This window comes from Sminthopsis crassicaudata, chromosome 1, assembly GCF_048593235.1.
Source record: "Sminthopsis crassicaudata isolate SCR6 chromosome 1, ASM4859323v1, whole genome shotgun sequence".
Lineage (NCBI taxonomy): Eukaryota > Metazoa > Chordata > Mammalia > Dasyuromorphia > Dasyuridae > Sminthopsis > Sminthopsis crassicaudata.
In genome coordinates, this window is record NC_133617.1 from 255,239,956 (window position 1) to 255,261,686 (window position 21,731).

At 31.8% G+C, this 21,731-nt stretch overlaps 1 protein-coding gene across 1 annotated transcript in view; it reads left to right on the forward strand.

Annotated features, from left to right (window-relative positions):
• The window catches only part of SNTG1 (syntrophin gamma 1), an 813,750-nt gene that overhangs the window by 118,717 nt on the left and 673,302 nt on the right, over positions 1–21,731 (forward strand).

A 21,731-nucleotide genomic window follows, 5' to 3' on the forward strand; every position in this document is an offset into this window, starting at 1 on the left:
TAGCTATTTGCTGTTCTTGAAATGCTATTAAAAGCTTCCTTGTTATAAAAGTGCTAATGTAACATAAAACTGAGGCCCAGGACAAAAGTTTTATTTTTTCTTATTTGTTATTTTTATTCGAAGAAGATGCAACTCTGAGGATCAGAATACCAACTTGAGAATTCTGCTTGCCTAAATCTTGATCAATAGGATTTAGAAATATCTCAGGTCCTATTTCCATAGAATTAGTTAGTCAATAACATGCATTGAGCTCAGCATATATCATGGATCTCGACCTTGAAGAGACCTCCGAGGCCATATATTCCAAAACCTTGTTTCTAGTTAATTATTAGTTTGCTAGTCAGGGAAGTAGTGATTTACCTAAAGTCATAGTATAGGTAATAATCAGTGGGATTTCACTTCAGGTCCTCTACTTCAAAACCAATTTTGTTTTGTTTTGTTTTTTGATTGTTTTTTTTTTTTTTTCCTACCACACTGCATACTGTCTTTTATCAAGAAGAGTGAGAGAGATTATCATTAAATATTTAGTTAAATTTTTAGGGGTATGTAAAGTGCTTTTCCATACTTCTGTTGCAGAGGGCAGGGATGAAATCTTGAATCCTTTCATTACACAGGATTTGAATTCTTTCTCACTCTGTTTATAAAAAACTTCTTCCTCTGAGACACAAACTCATGATCAGCATGACATGTTCCTTACATGCTGAACCTGTGCTGAGCAGAGCCATGTATTAAGTACAGGTTGTAAAGATTAGGATGATCTGCTCCAGGAAGAAAAAGGACAATGTAAATAAGAACTTAGCCCTTGAAGATTTCCCAATTCACTGCAGAAAAAAATTATTCACATGGTTGAAAACAGTATGTGAGAAAGAACTTACTGTAACTATGGCAAGAAGGGAGGGAGTTAACTATTTTAAAAATGTTTCCTTAACATCCTAAACTTCAGGAAGAAGTCAAGTCGAGTTAGCATGAAAAATGGAGTGGTTATAGTACCTCTATTTGAAAAGGGAAGAAAAAGGAAAAGTATTGCAGTTTAAATAGGTTACAATATTGAAAAAATAACTTTTTTGGAGTACAGGAAGTTTATAATGGAGTTTTTCCTGATCCAGTATTTCAGCCTATTTTTGTTGTTGTTGACACACTTCAGTATTGTCTGACGCTTCATAATCCCATTTGAGGATTTCTTGACAAAGATACTGAATTGGTTTGCCACTTCTGGGTTCAGTCCATTTTACAAAGAAGGAACTAAGGCAAAAAGGGTTAAGTGACTTGCCTAAGGTCTCATAGATGGTTAAGAGCTACAGACCAGATTTGAATACAGGAAAAGAACACAGGAAGATGTCTTTCTGACTCCAGTTGTGTCACTCTATCCACTATGTCACCTAGCTGCCCCTTTTCTCCCTATGATTTTTGTTACTTTTATTTAGTCATAGAATTCAGATTAGAAGAGACCTTACAATAATTTATTATAACTTCCAAATTCATTGGTGGTTGCCGTTCCTTCGTTCTTGAAAAGGACAGAAATGACATCACTATGTCGGATTCAAAGTAGAAATATATTTCACTATGGCTGATTAGAACAATATAGACTCAGAAGACTCTACTTCAGGTGGGACATAAATAATCTATATAAGCACTTATAGTAAAATGACACATCTCACACTTCTTTTGAGCTACTTCAAGTCTGCTTTGCTCAGAGAGTGTAATACCTTTATTAGTGAAGGCACAACATGCTTGTTATTCTTCATTAGTGTCTCCTATGTTTCATAATTGTTTCCAAAGTTCTTCAGAAAGACTTTGAGTGTATCCTCTTAGTGCTTCTTCTAACCTCCATATGAGTGTTTCTTCTAAGTGAGTTCTCCAGAAAATAGTGTTTTAGATATTTGTCATTGGTATATAAACTACATGATCAATCCACCCAAGTTGAGTTCTTTATTGTAGATTATGAAAACTTGACAGGAAGTAATTAACTCTAGAATGTCTCTGATGTCTATACAAGTTATAAGTAATTCAATTCTCTTATCACTGTCCTTACTTTCATACTATACCCTCATTTATTTGACCAATCATTTCTTTCTTCTGCTCTTACTTTCTAAGTTCATGTTTTCCCAAATCATTTTTGCTCTCTTTTCCTGCCATTTTCCTTCCATTCCTGCTATAATTTTTCTTTTAGTTCCTTTGTTACTGATCTTTCATGAATAATGCCCCCATTATTTTTAAAAATCTGTTTCTCTGGTTTCAATGGGAAAACACCTTCTGAATTAACCATTGCTTTTTTGTTTAATTTAGAAAAAGTTCTTTCAGTGCTTCAGTCCTCAATGACATTCTTGTTCCTTGTATATGAATAACTCAATGGTATTGTATAGTATGGAAAATCTGATCTTTAGATACTCAAGTAATGGCTATGTACCATAATTTTCTTCTTCAAAGACATTATATTATATAGTTAAAAGTTTATCTTGGCTTATAGAGAGAGATAAAAAAATAATATTGTGTCAAAGAGAACATCCTTTTACTCCAAAATGGATTATCGTTTGTCACAATGTAAGCAGTTTAATTTTTATAAATTCATCTAATAATTTTAGAATTCTAAAATTTCCAGAGTAATTCTGTGAAATGTCATTCATGTAGAAAAGCCAAAAGTTCTTTCAGGAAAAGCTTTTATGGTTCTGGTCAATGAGAATACTGGTCTTCAAATGCCAGGGTTATTTTGTTTTGTTTTCACCTATTTTTAGACCCTCTAAGTCAACCAGCTTTCATCAAGGGCTTATAATGCTTTGTGAACTAAGATAAACTTTGAAGGCAAAGAAAGCAAAAGTTAATCTTTGATCTCAGTTTGTTTTCTAATGGGAGAGGTAACATACTTATAAATAGGTACAAAGAAGATATATTTGGAGTAGACTGAAGGCCATCTGATAGTGAAAGGAACTTTAAGTGTGTGTTGTGTATTGACCAAGAGAGGCTTTTGTAGAAAAGATAGGATTTCATCTGAATCTTGAAAGAAATCAAGATTCTAAGAGGCATCAGTGAGGAGGATGAATTATCACAAGGATCAGATATAGTTTTATTATAAATAAAAATATTATTTTAGAATATGTTATATCTTAGAGTTTTAAAAGTAAAAATATTAAAAGAAAGAAAAAGAATCAGATGGGTAATTAGGCAGATAAGGTAGCATTAGGGATCACAGAAAGAAGCAACAGTCATGGACTGTTATTGAATGGTTATGATTGCAAGCTTGCAGTTCTGGGTTGAAACCTTTCCATTTCTGCTTCATCTCTTATAGGGAAAATAGCCATGGCTTTAGAACTAACTTCCTGTTGAAACTATTAAAAGGGAAAACAATGAACTATAAATGTGAAGACAGCAAATCATTAAAACTCCACTTTCTTTTATTCTTGCCATGAACAGCTGCAGTGCAATTAAACTTAACAGTGAACAGGTGTGCACTGAAATTGAGCCAATTACACACATATAGAGTTCTTTACTTTTTAAATTCTAATGACAGGAATTTATACCTGGAAATTCACACATGTATAAATTAAGAGGGAAAAACCCTGCAATCAATGACAAGTGCACCTTTCCTATTCCATTCACAGTTATGGACTTTCTAAGAGAATATTTGTCATGTGACTCAAACAGGATAGCTTTAAACCTTGGTCAGAAGTATTTTTCATGTATTTTTTGAGTTTGAGGCATGGGGGAAAAGCAATAACAAAAATGTTTGTGTTTCTCATTCTATTCCTATCTTTACCTAATTTAGCCATATCTTTTAATCTTCTTGACCCCACCTTATTTTTGAAGAAAATACAGATGCAGTTTGGAATGGGAAAAGGAAAGAAATAGTTTTTACTCAAAAGACATGGAGTTGAATTAAAGCCCTACATGTAGCTTACTTGTCCAATATTTCTACTCAATTATCCTTAACTAAATTCAGTAAGCATTCATAAGCTCTTACTATTTATTAAGTACTCAGAATATAGGCAGAAATGAAAGCAACTCTATCCTTGAAGAGCCATACCTCACCAAAGAACTTCCTGCTTATTTATTTGAATTTTTCTCCTTCAATTTCTATGGCAATTCAGTCAAGCTTTTAGAATCCATACTTTATAGCACCAATTTTTGATTGTTTTGTGGTTATTCTTTTCATATATATTGTGCTAATTGTGTTCTTTTACAACAGATCTTATAATTCCAGATGCTTCTGTTTTCATGATATTTCCTATTTCTCGTAGCATATTAATTCTCAGTTATGTTCATGTATCAATATTTGTTTAAATATGTATTCCTCAAAAAATCACATCTATTTTATTTCCAACTCTTTGCTAATACAAAAAAAGTTCTTACATAAATATTTTGGTATATGTAGGAATTTTTTTTTTTTTTTTTTTTTTTTTTATGAATGACCTTCTTGACGTATAAGCTTGGAAAGGAGAATATTTTATTCAAAGGGTATAGACATTTTAGACAGTTTATGTGTGCCTTATTTCTTTCCAAACTAGTTGTATTTTTTCATTTCATTGATATAATTTTTAAAAATATAAATATGAGCATTAAAAATCAGTCAACTGGTATAATTAATATACCAAATTAAGAGGATTGAAGAGAATGATGATAATGATTTACACTATGGCTCTTACATTTCTTTTGGTCTCAATAATCCAATTATTTTTATTTTTATTTATCCCTATTAAGTAATTTGTGGGGATTTCATTATCCAATGCACTTTAATATATCAACTACACTGCATCTCCTACTGTTTACTGAATTAAATACACTCTCCTTAATGTATTATTCAAAGTCCTCTATAATCTGGCTCTAATTTACCTATCAAATTATGTTAGATTATTCATTATCCTTCCTTTCCCCTGGTAAAATCTCAGTTACTTTGGATATGTTGTCTTTGATGTCAAACATGGATTTCTTGTGGTTTTAATTTTGCCTATATAGGAGAAGCTTTTCTTTAAGGTCCAACTTAGTCACTATTAATTCCTTGATAACTTTGTCGAATTCATAGATAGATATAATATACTTATGTGTATATATGTACATATATATATATATATATATATATTTAATATTGTATGTTATATATTATGTTTATATATAATATTCTTCTTGATATTTCTCCTAATAATTTATCTTGGTCTTTTCCTTTATCCTTATTTCTATCCTCTTTAATCATAATTATTTATGTAAGTGTCCTTTCACATTAGATTCTTTGGGAATAGAAATTATCTCTTGTCTGTCTATATATTCCTAGCATCTTTGTATGTTTAATAAATATTAGTTGAATTTACTTTGGTATTGAGTTGAATCTACAGAAAATATTTTAAGAAAAGATCTTTTTTAAATGCATGCAAAGTATTTGACAATGCCAACATTTTCTGTTATTTGAAATCACTCCATTTTTTTTTCTTTTTAAACTGTACCATCTCCAAAGGATTTGTGATTTATATTTTTAATCTCTATAAAAAAGAACCTTCAAAAATATAATATTTTTCACTGTCCTTAGTGTGTTATTATTCTATCAAATCAATTTCAGTGAATATTTGCATGGTTAGATTATAGATAGGAAAGAATCATATATGCATTATTGATTCTCTTTGATGTCCATAGTTTGAGAACTATTTTATTTACGGCTTTATATTTACAGATTATTCTCATTTGCATTATTTCACTTTGTTCTCCCCAAAAAAACAGACAAATAGATAATGTCAATATTATTGTTTTCCTCTTAATTATGAAAATAATGCTTAAATTTTTTAAAAATGAAATGACTTATCTTAAGGTCACTTAGCTATTAATCAAAATTATAGGGGTTCCAAATATTAGGTATATCATTAAAAAATGTTATTTTAATTAGTATTAATAATGGGCATTAAATGTGTTATTAATATGGAAGGTTCCAAAACTCAATAACATTTCTTATTAAATCATATTCTGGCTAAATAAACACCCTTTAAAAATACTGATTAAAAAACAACTAGAATCAGTTTGCTAGATGAGAATTTCAACTGTCTAAACATTTGCTTATTCTTCCAAAGTGGAAAACAAACACTGTTTTTGTTAAAAACAAACACTAATTCATTCATTTATCTGGCACATATATTAAGCACAATAGATTTAGCAATGAATAACTACTAGTAGAATAGAAGAGGTACAATTCATCACAAAAATTCTAAAAGAGTATAGAATACTTTTGTGCCAACATTGCAAGCTTTCTTCAAGAAATTCAGCAAGTTGTATATCTTGCACATGATCTAGTCAGTCCCTAAAGATTTAATTGCTGGATTCAGGATGGCCATAATAGAGATGGGTTAGGGTTAGAGATTTCCAGAGAGTTAGAATTAACACTAAACTCAATGTAAATTAATATAATATAATCAACATAAGGATATGATGAGACTTTAAATGTGTGATTCACACCTTTGATGCATTATGATATATAAATATCTATGATTGGTTCAAAAAGGGATAGAGGATTGGCTGCTCCAATGGGTCTCTAGGAGTAAAATATCTGGGAACATTTTAGTAGAAGTGACAACATAATGGGAGATAGAGTCAAGATGGCTGAGAGAAGCCAGAATATTGCCTGAGCTCTCCCAAAGAGAATTCCCCTAGGGATCCTGGGAATCAATGCTAGATCAAATCTCTAAACAGAATCTGGAGTGACAGAACCTACAGCTATTTGGAGTGAAATAATTTTCCAATTTTAGGTATCTTGGAAGGATTTCAAGGAAAATCTGTCACACCTGGGCTGGAGAAAGGCAGCCCAGCTTATCTGGGCTGGGAATTCAGAAGGCTTTTAGCCATAGTAAAAACAAGCAGAATTTTTCCCTCTGTCCTTGCTCAGAGGGCCAGTGGCTTAGCAGACAACTTTGAAATTTCTAACCCAAACATGCAAGAAAAATTGTGAGACTGAACCCAAGAATAACAGGCAAGACTTGACCAGGCCAAAAAAGCACAGGGCAACACTGGCAATACCACCAGTCCCAGAGCTTAAAGTCAGTGAAAAGAACCTGTCCTTATACAAAAAAAAAAAAAAAAAAAAAAAAAAAAAATGCTTAGGACAATCTGCCTTGTGTCCTAGGAGCAGAGTTCAGCTTTTAAAAAAATAAACAAAACAAAACAAAACAAAAAAGCCATGATCATAGAAAGCTACCATGGTAATAGGGAAGATCAGAACACAAACCCAGAAGAGGACAAAACCTAAAGAAAATGCCTACATATGAAACCTAAAAGAGCGATATGACATGGTCTCAATCTCAAAAGCTTCTCTGGAAAGAGATTTAAAACATTTTTAAAATCAAGTAAGAAAAAGAGAAGAAAAAACTGTGGGATAAAATGAGAGATATGCAAGAGAATTAAGAAAATAAAAAGATATGCAAGAGAATTAAGAAAATAAAACAATAGTTTAGTAAAAAAAAGAAAGACAACAGCTTGAAAAAGGAAGCATAGGAATTAACTGGAAAAAATAAAACTACTTAAAAATAGATTTGGGGAAGTGTAAAAATGTATTTTCACTGAAGAAAACTACTTAAAATAGATTTGGCAAAATGGAAATATGTGCATATTGAAGAAAATTTCTTAAAAATAGAATTGATGAAAATCTTTTGGTATTGGCTAAGAAATAGACTAGTTGATCAGTGGAACAGGTTATGTTCACAGGACAAAATAGTGTACAACTATAGCAATCTACTATTTGACAAACCCAAAGATACCAACTTTTGGGATAAGAATTCATTATTTGAAAAAAAAAAACTGTTAGGAAAACTGGAAATTAGTATGGCAGAAATTAGATATGGAGCCACACTTAACACCATATACCAAGATAAGATCAAGATGGGTTCATGATAAGCATAAAGAATGAGATCATAAATAGATTAGAGGAACAGAAAATAGTCTACCCCTCAGACTTGTGGAGGAGGAAGGAATTTGTGACCAGAGGAGAACTACAGAACATTATTAATCACAAAATAGAAGATTTTGATTACATCAAATTAAAAAGCTTTTGTACAAACAAAACCAATGCAAACAAGATTAGAAGGGAAGTAACAAATTGGGAAAATATTTTTACAGTTAAAGGTTCTGATAAAGGCCTCATTTCTAAAATATATAGAGAACTGACCCTAATTTATAAGAAATCAAACAATTCTCCAATAGATAAATGGTCAAAGAATATGAACAGACAATTTTCAGATGATAAAATTGAAACTATTCCTACTCATATGAAAGAGTGTTCCAAACCACTACTGATCAGAGAAATGCAAATTAAGACAACTCTGAGATACCACTACACACCTGTCAGATTGGCTAAGATGACAGGAAAAAATAATGATGAATGTTGGAGGGGATGCGGGAAAACTGGGACACTGATGCATTGTTGGTGGAGTTGTGAAAGAATCCAGCTATTCTGGAGAGCAATTTGGAACTATGCTCAAAAAGTTATCAAACTGTTCATACCCTTTGATCCAGCAGTGCTACTACTGGGCTTATATCCCAAAGAAATACTAAAGAAGGGAAAGTGACCTGTATGTGGCAAAATATTTGTGGCAGCTCTTTTTGTAGTGGCTAGAAACTGGAAAATGAATGGATGCCCATCAATTGGAGAAGGATTGGGTAAACTATGGTATGAATGTTATGGAATATTATTGCTTTGTAAGAAATGACCAGCAGGATGAATACAGAGAGGCTTGGAGAGACTTACATGAACTAATGCCGAGTGAAATGAGCAGAATCAGGAAATCACTATACACTTCAACAATGATACTGTATGAAGATATATTCTGCTTGAAGTGAATATCTTCAAGATAAAGAAGATCTAATTCAGTTCCAGTTGATCAATGATGGATAGAAACAGCTAAACCCAGAGAAGGAATACTAGGAATTTTCTACTCAGGTTACTTATACCTTCAGAATCCAATTCTTACTGTGCAACAAGAAATCTGGTTTTACACACATATATTGTATCTAGGATATACTGTAGCACATTTAACGTATATGTGATTGCCTGTCATCTAGGGGAGGGAGTAAAGGGAGGGAGGGGAAAATTTGGAAAAAGTGAATACAAGGGATAATGCTGTAAAAAATAATTACCCATGCATATGTACTGTCAATAAAATTATGATTATAAAATTAATTAAAAATAGAATTGGTAAAAAAAAATCCACTTAACAAAAGAACTCCTTTAAAAGTACAATTGACTAAATGCAAAAGGAGGTACAAAAAGCTAACTAAAGAAAATAATTCACTCAAAATTAGAATTGGACCAACAGAAATGAGTGAGACATCAAATCAATTAAGTGAAAATTGAATGATGAATGTCAATGAAAAATAATGTTTTAAATGTAAAATACCTAAAAACAAAAACAAAAACAAACAAACAAACAAACAAACAAACAAACAAAAAACACAGGAAAACAGATCCAGGAGAGATAATCTAAGAATTATTGCACTACCTGAAGTCATGATCTAAAATTGAGCCTGAATAACATCTTTCAACAAATCCAGGAAAACTGCCATGATATTCTAGAACCAGAGGGTAAAGATCATTGAAAGATTCCAATACTCACCTCCTGAAACAGACTCCAAGATGAAAATCTCAATGAATATTGTTGCTAAATTCCAGAACAATCAGATCATGGAGGAGATACTATAAGCAGCCAGAAAGAAACAATACAGATATTCAAAAGCCACAAGCAGGATTATCCAGAAACTAGCAGCTTCTATATTAAAGGATCAAAGGGACTAGGATATGATATTATCAAAAGCAAAAGAGCTCAGACCAGAAAAAATCAACTACCCAGAAAAACTGAGCATTATCTTTCAGGGAGAAAGACAAACATTCACTTCAATAGGGGGTTTTCAATCATTTCTGATGAAAAGACCAGAGGTCCACAGAAAAATTGATCTCCAAATACAATACCCAAGAGAAGTATAAAAAGGTAAATAGGAAAGAAAAAAAAAGTCATTTAAAGATTAAGCTGTTTACATCCCTATATGAGAAGTAACTCTTGAGAACTTTATCTTTGTCAGGGCAATTAAAAGATGTATACAATAGACAGAGAATGTAGGTATAAATTGACGTTAGTGTGATAATATAAAAAATAAATTGAGGGGCAAATAAAGTTTTGTTCTGGGAGAGTAGGAAAGGGGAGATAAAATGGAATAAAGTTTATCTCCCAAAGAGGGACAAAAGACCTATTAAATAGTGGGAAAGAAGGGAGAGGGACGGGCATTGTTTGAACCTTAATTTCATTAGATTTGGCTCAAAAAGGGAATAACATACATGTAGGATGGGAAAGGGGCAAGAAAAGGGGAAGGGTGATAAAGGGAGGGCAGATTGAGGAAGGTGGGGAGATTAGAAACAAAACACCAGTAAGGTGGGGAATGGTGAAAGAAGAGAGAAAAGTATAAATGGGGAAAATATGGTGGAAGGAAATAAAGGACTGGTAATTATAGCTATGAGTATGAATTAAATAAATTTTCCCATAAAATGCAAGTGGAAACCAGAATGGATTAAAAGCAAGAGCACTAAAATATTTTGTTGTTAAGAAACACATTTTAGGCAGAAAGATATATACAGAATACATGCAAAAAGGCTGGAAATATAATATATAATGCTTAACTTAAAGAAGAAATAAAAACAAAACAAGTGTAGTGATCCTGATCTAAGACTAAGTAAAATTTTTTAAAAAATAGATTTAATTAAATGAGATAAAGAAGTAAACTACATAGATAGTAACAGATAAATAAATAATATTGCAATAGATGTATAATACATAACAGTAAATAAATAATATCAATACTAAACATATTTGCACCAAGTAGTATAGAATCCAAATACTTACAAGAGAAGTTAAGCCAGCTACAGGAACAACCAGAAAGCAAAATTATACTAGTGGGGAATCTCAAGTGCGCTCTCTCTCTCTCTCTCTCTCTCTCTCTTTCTCTCTCTCTCTCTCTCTCTCTCTCTCTCTCTCTCTCTCTCTCTCTCTCTTCTCTCTCTCTCTCATAGATAAATCTAACCACAAAATAAATAAGACAGAAGTTGAGGACGTCAGTAGAATTTTAGAAAAGTTAGATATGATAGACATCTGGAGAAAACTGAATAATGATAGAAACAATTAAACCTATTGCTCAGCAGTACATGACACCTACACAAAAACCAACCATATATTATCACATAAAAATCTCACAATCAGGATTAAAAAGGCAAGAAATATTAAATGCATCCTTTTCAGATAATGATCCAATAAAAATTACTTGTAATAAAGGGTAATGGGAAAATAGGTCAAAAATTAATTGAAAAGTAAGTAATCTAACCCTAAAGAAGAAGTGAGTCAAATAACCAGTCATAGAAACAATCAGTAATTTCTTCCAAGAGAACAGCAATAATGAGACAACACACTAAAACTTATGGGATACAGCCAAAGCAGTTTTTAGGGGAAATTTTATATCTCTAGAGGCTTGCATGATTAAAATAAAGAGAAGATCAATGTAAAGGGCATTCACTTAAAAAAGCTAGAAAAAGGCTAATTTAAAACCACTTATTAAATAAAAAATTAGAAATATTGGAAGTGAAAGGAGAGACCAATAAAGATGAAACTAAGTAAATGATTGAACTAATAAATAAATCTAAGACTTGGTTTTATTTAAAAAATAAAAAAAAAATAGATACATTTTTGATTAATTTATTTTTTCTTAAAAGAACTAATCAAATTACCAGTATCAAAAATGAAAAAAACAGTTTGAATTTACCACCAATCAAGATGAAATTAAAGCAATAAATCTGACAATACAAGTGAAGTGGATGACTATTTACAAAATTATACATTGCCCAGATTAATGGAAGAAGAAAAAATATTGAAATAATCCCGTTTCAGAAAAAAAAAAATTGACACATCATCAATGAATTCCTTAAGAAAACAACTCCAAGGCCAGATGGGTGTACATGGGAATTCTATCAAAAATTTAGATAACAATTAATTCTAATATTATATTAATTTTTTGGAAAAAACGGGCCCTAACAAATTCATTTTTATAGCACAAATTTGGTGTTGATACCTAAATTAGGAAGAGTTAAAAGAAAGGAAGAAAACTGTAAACTAATTTCCCTAATGCATATTGAAACAAAAATTTTAAATAACATATTAGCAAAGACATTACAGCAACTTATCACCAGGAAAATATACTATGACCAAGTAGAATTATACAGAATGAAGGGCTGGTTTAATATTAGGAAAACTATTAGGATAATTGACTATATCAATAACCAAATTAATAGAAATCATATCATTCTTTCAATAGATGCAGAAAAAGCATTTGATAAAATCCAACATCCATTCCTATTAAGAAACACTAGAGACCAATTAGGAATAAATGGGAGTTTTCCTTAAAATGATAAGTAGAATCTTCTTTAAATCATCAGTAAGCATTATATGTTATGAGGATAAGCTAGAAGCATTTCCAATAAGATCAGGAGTGAAAAAAAGGATGCCTATTATCACTACTATTATTCAACATTGTACTAGAAATGTTAGCTTCAGAAAGAATTAAAGAAAAAGAAATTGAAGGGATTAGAGCAGGCAATGAGCAAACAAAACTATCACTCTTTGCAAATGCTGGAATAGAAAATTTAGAGAATGGACTAAAATCTACTTGAAACAATTTTCAACTATAGCAAAGTTGAGGATATAAAATCAGCCCATACAAATCATTGCCATTTTTATGTGTTATCAACAAAGTTCAAAAGCAAGAGATAAAAAGTGAAATTCCATTTTAAAAATCTGTAGTGTAATGAGAGGAATCCAAGAAGATGATGGAGTAGCTCAGTAAATTTCAAGCTCTTCACAATTCTGCCATTTGCACCTCAGGGAAAACATAGACTAGTGAAATATCCAGAATAACAGGGGCCTTTCTGGTAAAATACATTAAAATATGAAGAAAGACCCTAGGCCCAGATTAACAACTGTGAAGTGCAAACACAGAAATGCAAAGTGAGAGACCTTTGGAACTAACTAGAGGGGAAGGAGCCACTTTACTTTTGTGGGCAGAGTCAATGTGGCCAGCATTTGTATAAGTGTGCATCTTTTTGGTTTAAGGTTTCAGGTCATAGGAAAGAGCTGAAGGCAAAGCAGAGTTACCATCCATCCCATTACACTAATACTTCCCATTTAAAAAATGAATTGGCAAAGAAGAAAGAACTCAACCATAAAAATGGATTATGGGAATAGAGGCTCATCTTCAGAGATCAATGAAGAAAGAGAGCTTCTTCCACCCCCAAAGAGTAACAGTAAATATCTAAATATCTCCTTGCCCAGACAAAATTTATAAAAGAACTCAAAAAAGATTTTAAAAATCAAAGGACAATCATTGAACATAAACTAAAGAAAAAAAAATAAACAGAAAACAGCAATAAAAGCCATTCAAAAAACAAAAAACAAAACAACAACAACAACAAAAAAAAAAAGATTATGAAAAAAAAGTTAGCCAACTAGAAAAGGAAATACAGAGCCTTATTTATGTGTTTGTTTGTTTTTTTTTTTTGAACATGTGGTTTCTTTTCCCTCCTTTATGATTTCCTTTATGTAATGGCACTGCTGTGTAAAAGGATATGCAGAGTTTTGTAGCCCTTTGGGTAAAGTTCCAGATTGCTCTCCAGAATGGTTGGATCATTTCACAACTCCACCAACAAAACATTAATGTCTCAATTTTCCCAAATTCCCTCCAACATTTATCATTATTTTTCTTATCATCTTAGTCAATCAGAGAGATGCAAGATGGTATATTTCTCAGAGTTGTTTTAATTTGCATTTCTCTAATAGCAATTTAGTGCATGTTTTTTTCATATGACTATAGATGGATTAAAATTCATCATCTGAAAATTGTCTGTTCATATTATTTGACCATTTATCAATTGAGGAATGACTTGCATTTTTTTTTGTAAATTTGACACAGGTCTTTATATATTTTAGAAATGAGACTTTTATCAGAAATACTGGCTGTAAAGATTTTCCCCAAAATTTGTACTTCCCTTTTAATCTTGTTTCTGTTGGTTTTGTTATACCAAACCTTTTTAATTTAATGTAATCAAAATGAACCATTTTACCTTTTATAATATTTGTTCAATAAATAGTTGTTCATTGGTTATAAATCCCACCCTTTTCCAAAGAGCTGATAGGTAAATTATCCCTTGTTCTCCTAATTTTTTAATGGCATCATCCTTTATGCCTAAATCATATCCATGATTTTGTCATTGAGTATGAGATGTTAACTTTTTGACATATTATTTTCCAGTTTTCCCCCAAATTTTTGTCAATGAGTTGTTATTACAGAAGCTGGAATTTGGGGGTTTATTGAATACTAGATTGCTATTGCTATAAGCTTTGATTATTGGGTCATGTGAATCTAATCTATTCTACTGATCCATCATTCTATTTCCTAGCCAGTACCAAATGGTTTTGATGACTGCTGCTTTATATTAGTTTTAGGCTTGATACTGCTAATCACCAATCTTTTTATTTTTTTCATTAATTATCTTGATATTCTTGAACTTTTCTTCTTCCAGATTAATTTTTTAAATTATTTTTTCTAGTTATATAAAATATTTTGACAGTTTGACTGGTATGGCTCTAAGCATGCCATTTTTATAATATTAGCTTGGCCTACCCATGAGTAATTGATATTTTTCCAGTTGTATAGATCCAACTTTATTTGTGTGAGAAGTGTTTTTTAATTGCTCTTTGGTTTGTTTGGTAGATAGATCCCCAAGTATTTTAGTTTGTCTATTGTAATTTCTAGATGGAGTTTCTCTTTCTATCTCTTGATGATGGGCTTTGTCAGTAATATATAGAAATGCTGATGATTTGTTTGGATTTAATTTATATCCTGTAACTTTGCTTTAATTGCTTTTTCATTGGTACTAAGTTCACCATTTACATTTTTGTTACTGGTGATGTTTTTCTTTCCTTTTTTCTGTTCAAATTAACCAAAGGCTTATCTATTTTGTTGTTTTGTTTTTCATAATATCAACCCAATTTTATTTAATTACTTCTTTGAGTTTCAGAATTTCTAAGTTGATATTTAATTGGGAGTTTTCAATTTGTTTATTTTAGCTTTTTAGTTGCATGTCCAATTCATTGATCTCTTCTTTATTTTGTTCATGTAAGCTATTTAGAGATATAATTTTTTTTCTTACAGCTACTTTTGCTGCATCCCATAAGTTTTGGTATGTTGTCTAATTATTGCCATTCTTTTGGATGTAATTATGGATTGGTTTTGTCATTTGTTATTTGATTCATTCATTCTTTAGAATTAGATTAATTAATTTCCAATTATTTTTAGTCTATCTTTCCCTGATATTTTATTGAATATAATTTTTATTGCTTTGTGGTTTGAAAAAGGAAGCATTTATAATTTCTGTCTTTCTCCATTGGCTTATGAGGTTTTTATACCCTAATACATGATCATTTTTTGCATTGGTGCTATTATGGGCCAGAACTCTGAGACAAGGATTCTTACAAGGTTTTAAGAGGTGTGGAACTGATACAACAATGGTTATCTAGTTTAGCATGATGATTAATAGTTCTTTAGTTCAGTACATGTACTTGGTATTTAATATAGTTCCACAAGATTCACATATATGATAATGTAATTATAATACAGTATATAACAGCCAACAAGGACTGGACAAGATTTATTTCATCTTCTGTCAGGCTCTTGGTGGCTCTCCTAGGGGACTCAGAGGCTCAAAGACAAGAAGACTGGAGGCAGGAGCTCAAGCTCTTTAAGCCAAGGAGAGCCATATTCCTTCACTTCATCTCACACCACTGTGGTGGCTGGCCTCCTGCACGTCCCCCACTGAGACCAAGGCTGGTCTGAAAGGTTCTCCAGAAAGCTGCCCAGTCCCAGTAAGCAGGCAATAAAGAATTTGGACTTTAATATCTGGCTATTCTCGTTCTAATTACTCAACTGAAATGAAGGCTGCTCCCAAGACCTCCAGAAAACCAACAAGGACAGGTGCTATGTTCTGCCGAGAAAAGTATTCCTTTCTATCACTATTCAATTTTCTCCCCGAGGTTTATCATATCTAAATTTTCTAAGATCCTATTAACCTCCAAGGTTTCCTTCTTGTTTATTTTGTTGTTAGATTTGTCTGACTCTGAAAGAGGAAGGTTGAGATCTCCCATTAGAATAGTTTTGCTGTCTATTTCTTTATAACTAGCTTAAAATCTGCTCTAGGGATTTGCCTACCACTTGATGCTTAACACATTAAGCATTCTTAAAACTTCATTATTCACAGTACCCTTTATCTAAATATACTTTCCTTCATAATATCTTTAATAAGATCTGTTTTTGCTTTTGCTTTGTCTGAGATTAGAATTGCTACCTCTGTTGTTTTTTTACTTCAGCTGAAGCATAAATTCTGTTCCAGTCTTTTACCTTTACTCTCTCTGTGTCTCTCTGTGTCAAATATATTGCATTTAAATAATATATTGTAGAATTCTGTTTTTTCAAACACTTTGCTATTTCCTCCCATTTTATGGGAGAATTCATCCCATTCACATTCAGTTATGATTACCAGTTCTGCATTTCACTCTATCCTATTTTCTCCCTGTATATACTTTTGTTCTCTCTTTCTACCCTGTCCTCAGCCCTGTGATTTGTTTTACCCATCCCACCCATGACCTTATCTCCTATTCGTCCTTCCTCCCTTTCCTTACCTTTTCCATAGTTTTTCTGCCCTCCTTTCTATCCTCTTCCTCCTTTTTCTTTTCTTTTTCCTTTTTCTAATTCTTTATAGGGTTAGATAAATTTCTATACCCAACTGAATGATTAAGTTATTCCCTCTTAGAGCCCAAACTGATGAGATTGAGCATCAAATAATGCTCATCCCCTTCCCTTTCCCCCTCAATTGTAATGGGTTTTTTGTGGCTCTTCATGTGGACTAATTTTCCCATTATACTTCCCCTTTACTCTTTTTCCAGTACAGATCTTTTTCTACCCCTTAATGTATAACAGATCCATTTGCCCTGATCTAATTTTTAATATGTAATTTTCATTAATTATTTTTTTTTCTTTAATTTATTCTATGGTTTAAGATGTCATTTTCCTCTGACAATTCAGACAATTTTTCCTTCCTTTTCCAAACTATTGACTTGTTCATACCTCTTTCCTTTCTCATTTTTATTTCTGCCTCTCTCATTTGACTTTTAAAGCACTTTAATGAGCACTTCCAAGTAGTGTTTTTGGGTTTGAGACTAATTTATATCATTCTTTGAAATTTCCTCTATGGGTATTTTGTCCTTGACTGAGTTTGTGTTTTGGTCTGTCCTGTCACCATTGTAGCATTTCTATTTCTATCTTTTTTTAAAAAATAGTTTTTATTTACCAGATATATGCATGAGTAATTTTGCAACATTGACAATTGCCAAATATTTTGTTCTAATTTTCCCTTCCCCCATACCATATGGTAAGTTAACTAAAACTAAAACATATGTTAAAGTATAAATCAAATACAATGTATTGTATACATGACCAAACAGCTGTTTTACTGTACAAAAAGAACCGTACTTTGAAATAGTGTACAATTAGCCTGTGAAGGAAATCCAAAATGCAGGTGGACAAAAATAGAGGGAGTGGGAATTCTATGTAGTGGTTCATAGTCATCTCCCAGAGTTCTTGGTGTAGCTGGTTCAGTTCATTACTGCTCTATTGCAATTGATTTAGTTCATCTCATTGTTGAAAATGGCCACATCCATCAGAACTGATCATCATATAGTATTGTTGTTGAAGTATACAACGATCTCCTGGTCCTTCTCATTTCACTCAGCATCAGTTCATGTAAGTCTCTCCAAGACTTTCTGGAATCATCCTGTTGGTCATTTCTTACAGAACAATAATATTCCATAATATTCATATACTACAATTTATTCAGCTGTTCTCCTTGATGGGCATCCACTCAGTTGCCAGTTTCTGGCCACTACAAAGAGGGCTGCCACAAACATTCTTGCACATACAGGAACCTTTCCCTTATTTAAGATCTCTTTGGGATATAAGCCAGTAGTAACACTGCTAGGTCAAAGGGTATGCACAGTTTGACAACTTTTTGAGCCTAGTTCCAAATTGCAATCCAGAATGACTGGATGTATTCACAATTTCACCAACAATGTATCAGTATCCCTGTTTTCCCACATCCGATCCAACATTGAGCATTATCTTTTCCTGTCATTCTAATCAATATGACAGGTGTATAGTGGTATCTAAGAGTTGCCTTAATTTGCATTTCTCTGATTAATAATGACTTGAAGCATCTTTTCATATGGCTAGAAATAGTTTCAATTACTTCAGCTGAGAATTGTCTGTTCATATCCTAATTGTAGAATGGCTTGATTTTTTTTTTTATAAATTAGAGTCAATTCTCTCTATATTTTGAAAATGAGGCCTTTATCGGAACCTTTGACTGTAAAAATGTTTTCCCAGTTTATTGTTTCCCTTCTAATCTTATCTGCATTAGTTTTGTTTGTACAAAAACTTTTCAATTTGATATAATCAAAGTTTTCTACTTTATGATCAATAATGATCTCTAGTTCTTCTTTGGACATAAATTCATTCCTCTTCCACAGGTCTGAGAGGTAACCTATCCTATATTCCTCTAATTTATTTATAATCTCATTCCTTATGCCTAGGTCATGAATCCATTTTGTCCTGATTTTGGTGTATGGTGTTGTGTGTGTCAATGCCTAGTTTCTGCCATATTAATTTCCAATTTTCCAGCAATTTTTGTCAAACATTGAGTTCTTATCCCCAAAGCTGGGGTCTTTGGGTTTGTCAAACACTAGATTATTAAAGTTATTGATTATTTTGTCCTTTGGACCTAATCTATTCCACTGATAAACTAATCTATTTCTTAGCCAATACCAAATGGTTCTGGTAACTGCTGCTTTATAATATAATTTTAGATCTGGTACAGCTAGGCCACCTTCAATTGATTTTTTTTTTCATTAATGCCCTTGAAATTCTTGATTTTTTGTTTTTCCATATGAACTTTGTTGTTATTTTTTCTAGGTCATTAAAATACTTTTTTGGGAGTCTGATTGTTATAGTGCTAAATAAATAGATTAGTTTAGGTAGTATTGTCATCTTTATTATATTTGCTCGCTGTATCCATAGCATCCATCCTTTTCTTTTGATATTTTTTTTCTTTTCTTTTACTTTTAAGGTCAAACTCTGCTTCTGGGTAATACGAGATGCTCTGTTAAGCTTCCTGGGAAGCCCTGAGCCTTTAAGCACAGGAACTGCTTGTGTTTGTAGGGTGTGGTTTTATTTGCTCTTTTCAGAAAACAGCTTGATTTCCCAAAGTTTGTCTTCTGAACTGGGAATAGAAACTACCCCACTGAAGCACTCCTTTATTGAGTCAGTCTTAGTTACTGATTTGTTGTGATTAAGACCCTCTCTAGATTCCTCACAATCTGTCTCAGTTGGGCTAAACACCCTTTTCACCCAGAGATATTGACCTTTCTTGAAGGTTTTTTAGTCTATCTTATTCTGGAAAGTGGTTTTATTTCATTGGACTCTGTTCAGAGGCTTAGTTTCATATGGTTTTCAAAGGAAACTGGGGGAACTTTAGTAGCTTCTTGACTTTACCTTGCTATTTTGCCTCTAGAGTCTTAAAAATGAAAATAACTGAAAATCATAATTGAGCAAGGAAAATCCAGTGAAGGTATGAGACCAAGAAATAATAAAGCAGAACATAAATAATGAAAAAAATAGCACAGAATGTGAAGCATCTTCCAAGAAAAGCAACAAATCTAAAGAACAGATCAAGAAGATAAAATATAAGAATAATTGGAATACCTGAGAGGTGTACCTTGACACAATAATGTAACAAGTAATCTAAGAATTGTCCTGGAGTAATAGAATAGGAAGGAAAGTAGAAATAGGAAAAAACCATCATTCACCACCTCAAAGAAATCCTTTGTGGAAAATACATTGGAATATTATTGCCAAATATCAAAATGCTAGATCAAAGAGAAAATTCTGCCAGAAACAAGAAAAACAATTCAAATATGCTGGAGTTAAAATTTGAGATTTGTATAAGACTTATCTGCAGCACGATAAAAGACAGCAGGTTTTACAGTTATATGTACCAGCAATCAAAATAATTCTGCTTGTAGGGGAAAAACAAAAAGTAAGCAGATTTTCAGGACTTTTTTTTCCACCAAATTTATTTCATTTAAAAGAACAAAATGATAAAGAAGAAAAAAAGAAAAACAATATAAAACAAAATGAAATGAAAAAGAATTTTATCATGCACCCAGCTGAACATGGGGGGGATTCAAAACATATAACAACAAATACCAATTTTATAAAGTATATATGTAAAAGAAATTATATTAATTAGTGTCCATATTTTTTGTTGTACTTCCTTGTAAAGTGTTATTTTATTCTCTACTGTTTTACTTTATTTTTTCTCTCCTTTTCATTCCCCTCACCCCCAAGCAGGCTATAATTTAAAAAGATATATTTAGAGAGAGAGAGAGATCCATACACATACAAATAGACACACATATCTCCCTTTCAACCCTTTCCCACCACCCTTAGGCAAGTAACAGTTAAGAAAATATATATTTATGCATCAATATATAGATCTAAACTTACATTCATATACATACATACATAACCAAGATATATGGTTTTCCTATCCCTGCTGACTCTTTCATTAAATTCTTCTCTGTAACTTAGCTTACTATTACTTACTTGTTGTTATTGTTCCTTTAGTACATTAGTAAATAGCTTTCCAGTGGACTTTGATTTGTTTTTAATTTTTAGCACTTTCACAAAAGTGCTACTATTAATAATAATAATAATAATAATAATAATAATAATAATAATAATAATTTCTTTAGAAGTAAATTAAGTCTAGTTGTCTGATTGTCAATGGGAAACACACCAATGGAGTTTCATGAGAATCAATACTGGAAACATTACCTTGAAATAACTCAAAGGACTCTGATGAAACTAGTAGGAGGCTCTCTCTGGGAACCTGAACCTCACATGGAAGTAGGGATTAGATAAGTAAACTCAGATGGAAAGTTTTATATATATATTTACAAATATAAGAAAATGTCTTTACTATTAGTAAGCTTCAAGATTCAAGTCTATTTCTAAATCGTGAACAATTAAAAATATTATTTACATGCTTGTTGAATGCTTAAATCGACAGTGCTTTGAAACAATTCTTTATGTGAAGCACAGCCAGTGCAATTAGGAGCTGTCTGTCCAAAAGGATCTGAACAATATTTTAAAGCTCAGCTTTTTGAATGACAGTTTCTGGTTGGCTGCCCCACAATTAATTTCTCCTTCCTTTTATGTTTGCCACACTACCATGAAAATTAGCCCTAATTTAATTTAAATTCTCAAGCGTGTTGCTAATAAAAATGCACTTACTTTCTCCACATAATGTTCCACACATGACATATCTTAGTATGCTTTCTATTATTCACCATTCCAATCTGAGTAATTTCTTTGTAGTTGCCATGGAAAAAAAATAACCAAAAAAATGGTGTCAAGCAGAAGTTTGCATCAATTTTATTTATGTAAGACTAGGAAAATATATTTTCACAGCGTTTGGGGAGAAATGCATATTTTTATCTTCTTCCTTTTGTTGCTTAATTTACTAAATGTAATAAAAATAACCAATTTATCTTAATTAAATAACAGTAATAAAT